The sequence below is a fragment of the Entelurus aequoreus genome, linkage group LG12 (genome assembly GCF_033978785.1).
Source record: "Entelurus aequoreus isolate RoL-2023_Sb linkage group LG12, RoL_Eaeq_v1.1, whole genome shotgun sequence".
Classification (NCBI taxonomy): Eukaryota; Metazoa; Chordata; class Actinopteri; order Syngnathiformes; family Syngnathidae; genus Entelurus; species Entelurus aequoreus.
Window position 1 is genome coordinate 12,124,584 of NC_084742.1, and position 13,142 is coordinate 12,137,725.

Here is a 13,142-nt window from a genome sequence, read left to right on the forward strand (position 1 = left end):
AACGTTCGTGCACGTCTCTCTCGCCTCAGTGCCATCCCCTGCTGGCAACTCCTAACCACTTAAGACACCTCTGAAGGTCTCTTAAATATCGTGGAGAGTAGGAGTGATTCTTAGACTTAAGAACGTTGATAAAAAGCTTTTATTCTTAAGTTTGAGAGTAGGACTAAATTTCGCAAATTCTCAGGACTTAAGTGTAAAATGGCACTCTAAGAAGCTTGATAAGTACGGCCCCTGGCGTTTTGTTTCGACCTATTATGCAAAACCAACTGTTACCTATCAGTAACTGCTGATGTGTATTTGGATCTGTGGAAGTCTCGAAAATATGCGCTCGTCCGCCACTGTAATCCGTGCCATAGCCAATAAGCTCCTTTTTCTCTATCCTCTTGTCATTAATTAATTGACGTTTTAGGTGTGCTTAATCATACAAAACGGGGCCCTCCAACATACATAGGGCTCTGCGTGCAGCGCATAGAGGGATTGATGGTTAATTTCTGAATCTAAAAAAACAACAACTTCATTGTCCTATTTCATGATGTTTTTACAAATAAATGTAGGAAAATAACAGCTTTAAAACAATAAAGGCCTGATTTATGGACAGATCTACATTGTACGTGTGTGTGTGTGTGTGTGTGTTTGTTTTTGTCAACATTTCGGATGGTCAGAAAAATCTATATACCGTATTTCCTTAAATTGGCGCCGGGAATATGGTATTCGCATGCCTAGAATTACAGCCGGGTCAAACTCGTTTCGCAAAATAATTAGCGCATGCTTGGCACTTCCGCCGGGTCAAACATGAGTCATTAAATGACTCCCGCCTCCTGGTGGTAGAGGGCGCTAGTGATCCTTCTTGCGACTGCTGGTACTGCAGAAGACCTGTGCTGCAGAAGAAGACAACAGCAGCAATAGTGCGCAGCCATTTATTTTACCATGGAGGATTACATATCTAAAATAAAACAGTTTTCTAAACTGGACTTTCAATCGAAGCAGGAGGTAATACTTAAAAGGAAGATCTCCATCGAGACAGAGAGACTTTTAAAACTGAAGGAAGACTTCTATATCGATGCTTTTCTTCAAAAGGAGCTGGCATGGACTCATTTCTACCTAAAGGTAAGACCATAATAACGTTTTTTTTATTAAATGTGCTTTTCATGATAAGGTAAGCGCCGGAGTGAGAAGAGGTTTTAAAATAATTACCGCATGCATGGCAATCTCGCCTGCTTTTGGTAAACGCAGGGGTGAGAAGAGGTTTTAAATTAATTAGCGCCCCTGCGGCTAGTCAAGGAAATACGGTATTAGACATATTGTCTATTCAGCAACATAATTTTATAAATGTATAGCTCCTGAAGGACTTAAGGTGCTGATCAAAAAAAAATTCTATTTATGCGTTTTGTTGTCCTTTAGTATTTTTTTAATGACTTGTTTATTTTACATAGAACAGGCCTATTTACAGGCCTATTCAACTGGTGGACGGCGAGCCACATCCGGCCCGCAATTCAACTGTGTGTCCCTATCCATAAACTGTGCACTTTTAGGGATTACCTTTTGTGAAGAACGGACTCTGATATTGACCAAAGAAACAATCATGTAATATAAAATTATGTCTGGAAATAAATAAATACATTTTCAGCCTGGATTTGAACATTACCAACGTTAAGGCCCGTCTCACAACTTCAGTTAAAGTACCAATGATTGTCACACACACACTAGGTGTGGTGAAATTAACCTCTGCGTTTGACCCATCTCCTTGTTCCACCGCCTGGGAGGTGAGGGGAGCAGTGAGCAGCAGCGGTGGCCACGCTCGGGAATCATTTTGGAGATTTAACCCCCAATTCCAACCCTTGATGCTGAGTGCCAAACAATGGGTCCCATTTTTATAGTCTTTGGTATGACCTACCGATCTCAGGGCGGACACTCTAACCCAGGGGTGTCCGAAGTGCGGCCCGAGGGCCATTTGCGGCCCGCAGCTAATGGTTTACCGGCCCGCCACACATTTTGGAAATGCTATTGCAAAAATAAATAAAAAAACATTACAAAAGCGGAATGAGGTGAAATCTAACTAGAACAAGTTGCAATGTTGACACAAAGCTGCCATGCAGGTTGTTTTTTTTTCTTTTGTCTATCTTTAATTTTCTTTTTTTGCCATCGCTAAAAAAAAAAAAAAAAAAAATGTTACAATGAATTATTGACCTATTCAAAGCTCCAATTATTTCAAATATTTCACTTTAAAATGTTTTATGTAGAAAATATTGCATATTTTGTGTGGTTGCCATACAAAAACATCAATGTTTTCTTTGACAAAAGAGCATAAAACAAACAAAATAATAGTTCAAACGTAAAATCGACAGATATATCTGAAGTTGATCTCGTAACTTAAGTGTTAAAAGTTTTAAAAAAAAATATAAAAATGTATCACTTTATGAGTGAAGTGAATTATATTTATATAGCGCTTTTCTCAAGTGACTCAAAGCGCTTTACAATGTGAAACCCAATATCTAAGTTACATTTAAACCAGTGTGGGTGGCACTGGGAGCAGGTGGGTAAAGTGTCTTGCCCAAGGACACAACGGCAGTGACTAGGATGGCGGAAGCGGGGATTGAACCTGCAACCCTCAAGTTGCTAGCACGGCCACTCTACCAACCGAGCTATACCGCCGTATGTGGTGGGGCACCTTTTGGAACCCAAATACATTTAATGGGATTTTATTTATCTTTTCACTGTGGTTACTCAAAAATAATAATGAATTAAAATCAATGGTGTCCTGCATTATTGATCGTTTTAAGGCTCAAATTACTTCACATCAAACATTGCTTTCTGAATGTTTTGGGCATTGGGGGAAATACTGCATATTTCAGTTTTATTATAAAAAAAACAAAGTTGTCTTTGGCAGAAAAAGCATAAAACCTTTTTGGGTTTTTTAACTTTATATCAACCTGAAGTTGATATACTGTATAGCAGGGGTCACCAACCTTTTTGAAAGCAATAGCTACTTCTTGGGTAGTGATTAATGCGAAGGACTACCAGTTTGATACACACTTAAATAAATTGCCAGAAATAGCCAATTTGCTCAATTTCCCTTTAACTCTGTTATTATTAATAATTAATGATATTTACACTTAATTGAATGGTTTAAAAGAGGAGAAAACACGAAAAAAATGACAATTAAATTTAGAAACATAGTTTATCTTCAATTATGACTCTTTAAAATTCAAAATTCAACCGAAAAAAAGAAGAGAAAAACTAGCTAATTCGAATCTTTTTGAAAAAATTAAAAAAAAGAATTTATGGAACATCATTAGTAATTTTTCCTGATTAAGATTAATTTTAGAATTTTGATGACATGTTTTTAATAGGTTAAAATCCAATCTGCACTTTGTTAGAATATATAACAAATTGGACCAAGCTATATTTCTAACAAAGACAAATCATTATTTCTTCTAGATTTTCCAGAACAAAAATTTGAAAAGAAATTCAAAAGACTTTGAAATAAGATTTAAATTTGATTCTACAGATTTTCTAGATTTGCCAGAATAATTTTTTTGAATTTTAATCACAATAAATTTGAAGAAATATTTCACAAATATTCTTCGTCGAAAAAACAGAAGCTAAAATGAAGAATTAAGTTAAAATTTATTTATTATTCTTTACAATAAAAAACAATACATTTACTTGAACATTGATTTAAATTGTCAGGAAAGAAGAGGAAGGAATTTAAAAGGTAAAAAAGGTATATGTGTTTAAAAATCCTAAAATCATTTTTAAGGTAGTATTTTTTCTCTAAAATTGTCATTCTGAAAGTTATAAGAAGCAAAGTAAAAAAATAATGAATTTATTTAAACAAGTGAAGACCAAGCCTTTAAAATATTTTCTTGGATTTTCGTATTCTATTTGAGTTTTGTCTCTCTTAGAATTAAAAATGTCGGGCAAAGCGAGACCAGCTTGCTAGTAAATAAATAAAATTTTAAAAATAGAGGCAGCTCACTGGTAAGTGCTGCTATTTGAGCTATTTTTAGAACAGGCCAGCGGGCTACTCATCTGGTTCTTACGGGCTACCTGGTGCCCGCGGGCACCGCGTTGGTGACCCCTGCTGTATAGATTTACTGTAATCGTTTAATAAAAAATAATAATAATAATTTGACTCGTTTTTAACATTTAAAAGACTTAGACCCATTATGGTCCCGGGAACACCAAAAGAAAAAAAAATAATTAAAATCCATATATTTTGTTATGGTTTGAAATTAAAAAATATCAAAAATGGCCCCCGCATGTTTTAATTTTTCTGTGTGGAGCCCTCAGTGGAAAAAGTTTGGACACCCCTGCTCTAACCACAATGCCACTGAACAGGCTAAAAAGGAAGACCTATTCCAGATTTTAGGAGCATAAAACGGAAAACACAGTTTCATCATGTTTGGTCCTGACCGGCACCAAATTAAAATGTTACATGTTTGGTTTAACAGAAAGTGGGTATGCGGTAAAAGTAACGCATCAGTCGTCAGTAGAATCATGCTAACCCCAAAACCTGAGTATCTGGGAAAGTTTTCCAAAAAAAAAAGTCTGTTTTAAGTGAGCTAAAATCCATTGTAGAAAATGTCAGAAGCCACAAAGAAATGCTGTTTTTTTCCAAAATAGCTTCTATTGTGTGCATACATGTCCACCCACATCGTGAAGAACAACAAACTTTCCTGCTCGGTGCCCATCAAGGCAGCGCTACGGTCGCTATTCTTGGCCATTAACGTGTCATTGAAGCTGTCGTCGACGCCACCTAACAAGCGCCACAAATGGACGTGTCCGTCACTTAACCATCACATTTTTTTGTTGTTGTTGCTGCTCCAGCCCTCACACACACTTACACACACCCTCCTCCATTCTCCGGAGCTGTTCTCTGGCAGGTGTCAGTCGCTGAAGGTGTGCACTTAAAGCCCCGAGGCAAGCTGTGGGTGCACAATGTTCCCGATAAAGTTAGCTCGGCTTGCTCCCTCACGGCCGTGACTCCTCCGACTATTCCTTATAGCTGAAGCCTAAATAAATATCCCCGTAGACTTTCTTTTAATTGGGTCATTGTTCAGTGGAGCTCAAACCTTTTAGAACCTCAGACAAACTTAGGACAAACATGAGCAACTCCACCAAATCGATGCAGTTTGATTATTGAAAATCTCTAAAAAGAAACGTCAATGTCTGTATTTTTTCCAACTCTGAATCTGATAAAACACAATTTGAACTCCTGCAAATGTGCATTTTTACAAGCTTCCTAAGATAAAAATGACTCATTAAAGTAACAGGACTGAGTAGCAGCAGTGAGTTGTTATCAGAGAATTGCCAAACATGTGAAATATAATTGATACTTAGCAAATGTCAGTTTTTTTATAATAAACAAAAAATAAGATAGGTAACAGGACTGTGTTGACATTTTATCCCCAATCATAGTTAAAATATCATCAAACATACAAAAAAAAAAAAAATGAGTGGAATTACTGTTACTTTCCATGGCCTACAGAGGATCTGCATGATGCAACGTCCAGTGGACCATGTGTCTAGTCAAATATTCCACATTTTTCAGAAACCCTAACAAATGAGGGTAACAGGACTGAGTGAAACCTCAGGGACACCACCAACGTGTGATTTGTTTTCTTTAAAGGGCTACTGAAATGAAATGTTCTTATTCAAACGGGGATAGCAGATCCATTCTATGTGTCATACTTGATCATTTCGCGATATTGCCATATTTTTGCTGAAAGGATTTAGTAGAGAACATCGACGATAAAGTTCGCAACTTTTGGTCGCTGATAAAAAAAAAGCCTTGCCTGTACCGGAAGTAGCGTGACGTCACAGGTTGAAAGGCTCCTCACATTTGCACATTGTTTACACCAGCAGCGAGAGCGATTCGGACCGAGAAAGCGACGATTAACCCATTAATTTGAGCGAGGATGAAAGATTCGTGGATGAGGAACATTAGAGTGAAAGACTAGTGTGCAGTGCAGGACGTATCTTTTTTCGCTCTGACCGTAACTTAGGTACAAGCTGGCTCATTGGATTCCACACTCTCTCCTTTTTCTATTGTGGATCACAGATTTGTATTTTAAACCACCTCCGATACTATATCCACTTGAAAATGAGAGTCGAGAACGCGAAATGGACATTCACAGTGACTTTTATATCCACGACAATACATCGGCGAAGACTTTAGCTACGGAGCTAACGTGATAGCATCGTGCTTAACCGCATATAGAAACAGACGAAATAAGCCCCTGACTGGAAGGATAGACAGAAGATCAACAATACTACCAAACCCTGGACCTGTAACCACACGGTTAATGCTGTACCGCCTAGCGAAGCCAAGCAATGCTGTTGCTAACGACGCCATTGAAGCTAACTTAGCTACGGGACCTCGACAGAGCTATGCTAAAAACATTAGCTCTCCACCTACGCCAGCTCTCATCTGCTCATCAACACCCGTGCTCACCTGCGTTCCAGCGATCGACGGCGCGACGAAGGACTTCACCCGATCATCGATGCGGTCGGCGGCTAGCGTCGGATAGCGCGTCTGCTATCCAACTCAAAGTCCTCCTGGTTGTGTTGCTGCAGCCAGCCGCTAATACACCGATCCCACCTACAGCTTTCTTCTTTGCAGTCTTCATTGTTCATTAAACAAATTGCAAAAGATTCACCAACACAGATGTCCAGAATACTGTGGAATTTTGCGATGAAAACAGAGCTGTTTGTATTGGGATACAATGGTGTACCAATACTTCCGTTTCAACCATTGACGTCACGCGCAAACGTCATCATACCTAGACGTTTTCAGCCCGAAGTTTCCCGGGAAATTTAAAATTGCACTTTATAAGTTAACCCGGCCGTATTGGCATGTGTTGCAATGTTAAGATTTCATCATTGATATATAAACTATCAGACTGCGTGGTCGGTAGTAGTGGGTTTCAGTAGGCCTTAAGTAGCATATAGTTGTGATTAGGGATGGACACTGGATTCAGTACTTTATACCGACTGAAATCCCTCGTTACTACCGAGTACTGATTCACGTAAAATCCACCTGATCTCATATACAAAACATGCTTTAGGTAAAGTTACAATATTCCATGGCAACAAAGCAAGACAGACAGTGTTCAAAGGCTCCACCTTTCAGAATGCGCTACAACTTGATACTAATTTATATTGGATATGCTATATAAAGCTACTGATTAGCATTAGCGATTTTACATGGCAATTTCAGCAACTCCAAATTTGCGAATTAAAACTACAACTGAGATGCATGTTACAATCAAACAGGTAGTGTGTAATAAGTACAGTACATTCAACTAAATGGCAAAGACTACTTCCTGCCTACAGCCACACACCATAGCCTATACACTGTTTCTCTCTGACTTGGAATTGCAAATACTGCAAGTTGTAGACTTTGCATGTAAGTTATTATCTGAGAATGACCAAATATGTGAAATATAATTGATACTTAGCTAGTTACAGTGATTCAACTTTTTTTTTTTTTTTTAGAATAAACAAAAATAAGATAGGTAACAGGACTGTGTTGACATTTTATCACCAAACAGAGGATCTGCATGATGCAACATCCAGTTGACCATGTGACTAGTCAAATATTTTTAAAAAATTTGGAAAGCGTAATTTGTTAGGGTAACAGGACTGGGTGAAACCACAGGGTCACCACTAACGTGTGATTTTGTGTTCTTTAAGTAGCGTATGGTTGTGATTAGTGATGGACACCGGATTCTGTACTTTATACAGACTGAATTCCCTCGCTACTACCTAGTATTGATTCACGTTAAATCACCTGGTCTCATATACAACCATGATTATGTAACATGGTCATGTTACAATTTTCCATGGCAACAAAGCATGTAAGGCTTCACTTTTCAAAATGCACTACACCTTGATACTAATTTATGTTGGACATGCAATATAAAGCTACTAATTAGCATTAGCGAATTTACATGGCGATTTCAGCAACTCCAAATTTGCTAATAAAAACTACAACTGAGATGCATATTACAATCAAACAGCTGGTGTGTAATAAGTACAAAGTACAGTACTCAAAGTATAAATACTTTGACTCAAGAAAAGACAAGACCGTCACATTCAACTGAATGGCAAAGACTACTTCCTGCAACACACCATAGCCTAGACACTGTTTCTCTCTGTCTTGGAATTGCAACTACATGCAAAGTCTACGACTTACAAATGAGACTGTTAGTATTATCAGCTCACTGTTAAATACAAAAAGTGTGAAAAGTTCGTACTGTTGAGCACCGGTATCGATTCCCCGGTACTGGGAATTGGTACCTCATCAGTTCAAATGTGAAAAAGTATCGATCCCTAGTTGTGATAAGGAGATAAACAAATATATTTTGGAAATAAATCGGTCACTTAAAAAACCGGGGACAGGCAACACATGAAATTGGTCTTTTAAATTGCAATAGTTAAAAATGGAATCAGGTTAAAGGGGCTCTTTGCAACATTCACACAGATGCCTAGAGGGCGCCAACTTTACAAAGTATTTCACACGGTATAGCCCACCCTCTTACGACTTCTCGTACATAACAAAATTACATACGTACGTACCACATGCACGCTCATCAGCTTTAGATGTTGTTGACTAATAATAGCAATTTAAATGGCTAGCGTTTGCCGTCATTGAGTGCATCATCTATCATGACAACAACATGACTGCAAATCGTTTGTTGCTTCTCTTGGACTGCTTTTGTATGTGTGCACGCCCTCCCTGCGTGGTGTCTAGACCGGATGAGTGACAGCTGTAAACACCAATCCTTTTATACGGGCCGGTAAACATTTTTTTATTTCACAAACTTTGTCATTGTAAAAAATATAGACAATTGTCAAACAAATGTGTTCTGTTAAACCACTGATAGTAACATAAGCTAGCAAGTGGTGTTCTTGTTATATTGTTTGCTTTGAAAAATGTAACTTAGGTAGTTGCAAACCGCACCTTGAATGTGCAAGACACCGGTTTCGGTAAAAAAAATTTTACATTACAAATAATTCTCATGTGGATGTATTAGTGTTGTAACGATACCAATATTTTGGTACCTGTACTAAAATGATTTCCATACTTTTCTAAATAAAGGGGACCACAAAAAAATTGCATTATTGGCTTTATTTTAACAAAAAATCTTAGGGTACATTAAACTTATGTTTCTTATTGAAGTCAAGTCTGTAAATAAAATAGTGAACATACAAGACAACTTGTCTTTTAGTTGTAAGTAAACAAACAAAGGCTCCTAATTATTCTGCTGACATATGCAGTAACATATTGTGTCATCTATCATTCTATTATTTTGTCAATATTAATAAAGACAAGCGGTAGAAAATGAATTGTTAATCTACTTGTTCATTTACTGTTAATATCTGCTTACTTTCTCTTTTAACATATTCTATCTACACTATTAATAATCACTCATACTTCTGTTGTTTGATACTTGACATTAGTTTTGGATGATACCACAAATTTGGGTATCAATCCGATACCAAGTAGTTCCAGGATCTTACATTGGTCATATTCAAAGTCCTCATGTGTCCAGGTACATATTACCTGAGTTTATAAACTTAATATCAATTTTTTTTAAACGAAAGAAGATGTTGGGATGCCAAAAAATATTGACGTAATCATAGTAGTATCGACTAGATACGTGCCTGTACTTGATATCATTACAGTGGATGTTAGGTGTAGATCCACCAATGGCGTTTGTTTACATTTTGACGCCGGTGAGCTATGGTGTGTAGTGAAGCATGTATAGGGGTGATACTTGTAAGAAACTTACTTTATTTGTCGCCATGGAGACCAGGATTAGTGATTTAGAAGTTGCTAAAACACTGCGGACGGCGGATGGATGTTAGCCACTAGCTAGCTAGCCATGTCTTAAAGCACATCTTCCTGTGGGTGTTTCAGTGTTATAACTTCACCTTTATCTTTAGTTTTTAAGCCAAAATGCAAAATGCGTCCGTTCTCCCTTTTCTGTCTACACACTGTCTGCTTGTAAGTACTCCGTGATTGTGCGCTGCCGAAAATGCTCATCTGCTCGTAAAACCAGCAATGTAACGACATGACGACGACGCGGGCGCGGGGGTGGGTGTGGGACTGGTACGTTTCAGAGACGGTATAGTACCGAAAATGATTCATTAGTATCGCGGTACTATACTAATACCGGTATATGTACAACCCTAGGACAGGGGTCGGCAACCCGCGGCTCCGGAGCCGCATGCGGCTCTTTGACCAAGTGTCCCTTATTCTCTTTGACCACTCTGATGCGGCTCAGCTACATACTTATGGTTCTCGGTGCCTCTCCTAGATAACTCCCAGGGCAAATATAATCCTATTTTCACCCTAATTACTAAATTAAGGGTGTGCCCTAATTGAACTACAGTAATTGTCCTCTATAGCATTTACAAACAGCGTGCCAGCCCAGCCACATGTTGTATGTAGATTGTACTTGCACACGTAGGAGACAGCAAAGCATACTTAGTCATCAGCCACACAGCTTACACTGACGGTAGCCGTATAAAACAACTTTAACACTGTTACGTTACAAATATGCGCCACACTTTGAACCCACACCAAAAAAGAATGAAAAACACATTTCTGGAGAACATCCCATTGTAACACAACATAAACACAACACAACCATTACCCAGAATCCCATGCAGCCCTAACTCTTCCGGTCTAGATTATACACCCCCTCTACCACCAAACCCCCCGCACATCAACCCCTCCCCCCCCACCCCACCCTCCGTGCGTCGGTAGAGCGGAAGAGTTAGTGCTGCATGGGATTCTGGGTATTTATTGTGTTGTGTTTATGTTGTGTTACAGTGCAGATGTTCTCCAGAAATGTGTTTGTCATTCTTTTTTGGTGTGGGTTCAAAGTGTGGCGCATATTTGTAACGTAACAGTGTTAAAGTTGTTTTATACGGTACGGCTACCGTCAGTGTAAGATGTGTGGCTGCTGAGCTAGTACGCCTTGCTGTCACTTACTACATGTGGCTGAGCAGGTACACTGATGTGCAGACTGTAGAGGGCGCCAAAAGCAGTGCTATTACTCCCTGATATTCGGGAGTCTCCCGGAAATAATGAGCGGGTTGGCAAGTATGACGCTATCAAGCGCCATTCATTCAAATCTCGCGGGCCGCACTGACTTCAAATTTCCATATTAAAGTGCGTGCCGGTGCGTGTGTCGGAGACCCCTGGTTAACACACCATGGACTGGACTTTCGCTGATGTGTTGGACTTTCACAATATTATGTCAGACCCACTCGACACCGAGGATGTCGTTGTGGCTTGTACAGCCCTTTGAGACACTTGTGATTTAGGGCTATATAAATAAACATTGATTGATTGATTGATTGATATGCGGTGTTTTTCATTTTAAATTAAAAAATTTTTTTCGTGGCTCCCATTATTTTCTGTAATTTGTGAAACTTGTCAAAATGGCTCTTTGAGTGGTAAAGGTTGCCGACCCCTGCCCTAGGATGTATTTTTCATTTCATTTCATTTTCATGTTTATTTCGAATATGTAGACAAAACAAAAACAACAAATTTTGAAAAAAACAACAACAAAAAAGCCATTCAAGAATGAATAACAAAAACAACAATAATAATAATAATAATAATAGTAATAATAAAAAGCAAAAGAAACAAGAAATGAAAATAAACATTTAATGTAAACATATCCGAAAAGGAGTGAGATGAAGTAAAAACGTATGTACTCCCACCCCTCTTATTACTTACTGTATGTTTAATAATAATAATAATAATAATAATAGTATATAAAAATGTTATGTCACATAAATACATATACACACATAAGTACGTACACATATATACATACATACACACATACATATATACATATATATATATATATACATGTACATCCACAACACACATTTAACAACTATGAATGTGACACAACAGCGTGTATACATAGTATACATAGTGATAAAATGGCAACCAAGGTAATCAAAAAGGTTAACCAACGAGCGAGATTTCTCTACAGAATTTCCTCTCTGGTCAACAAAAGCACCTTGAGGATTCTGGCGGGAACTCTCGTTCAACCCTTTTTCGATTACGCATGCACCTCCTGGTACCCTAGCACCTCCAAAACCCTCAAATCTAAACTCCAAACATCTCAGAACAAGCTAGTCAGGTTACTTCTAGACCTCCACCCCAGATCCCACCTCACTCCTACCCACTTCTCTAAAGTGGGCTGGCTCAAGGTGGAGGACAGAGTTAAACAACTTGCACTGAGCCTAGTCTATAAAATCCGCTACACCTCCCTGATACCGAAGTACATGTCAAACTACTTCCTTAACGTAAATGACCGCCATAACCACAACACCAGGGGGTGCTCCACTAACCACGTTAAACCCAGATTCCGAACTAACAAAGGTCTTAACTCATTCTCTTTCTATGCCACATCAATGTGGAATGCGCTCCCAACAGGTATAAAAGAAAGGGCATCTCTATCCTCCTTCAAAACCGCTATAAAAGTTCACCTCCAGGCAGCTACAACCCTAAACTAACACCCTCCCCGGATTGCTAATAATCAAATGTAAACAATCAATTGCAGATTCTTTTTCTTATGCCTTCTGATCTCTCTCTCTCTCTCTCTCTCTCTCTCTATGTCCACTACCCCCCCCCACCCCCCACCCCACCCCCCCTCCACACTCCTGATTGTAAATAATGTAAATAATTCAATGTGATTATCTTGTGTGATGACTGTATTATGATGATAGTATATATGATAGTATATATCTGTATCATGAATCAATTTAAGTGGACCCCGATTTAAACAAGTTGAAAAACTTATTCGGGTGTTACCATTTAGTGGTCAATTGTACGGAATATGTACTTCACTGTGCAACCTACTAATAAAAGTCTCAATCAATCAAAAAACATATACATACACATACAAACCCACTGACTCTTAGTGCAGTTCACTATATCCTGTGAACAATATATTTTTGTACATTCTTTTATGTATACATTTGTATTTCCTAGGGACGCAAATGGCACTGATTGGGTGTAATGACCCTGATATTAATAACAGGCGGTTGAAGACCTCAGCTGCAAAGGATCAATCAGGCTTGTTTCTGCGTTGTTTACACCT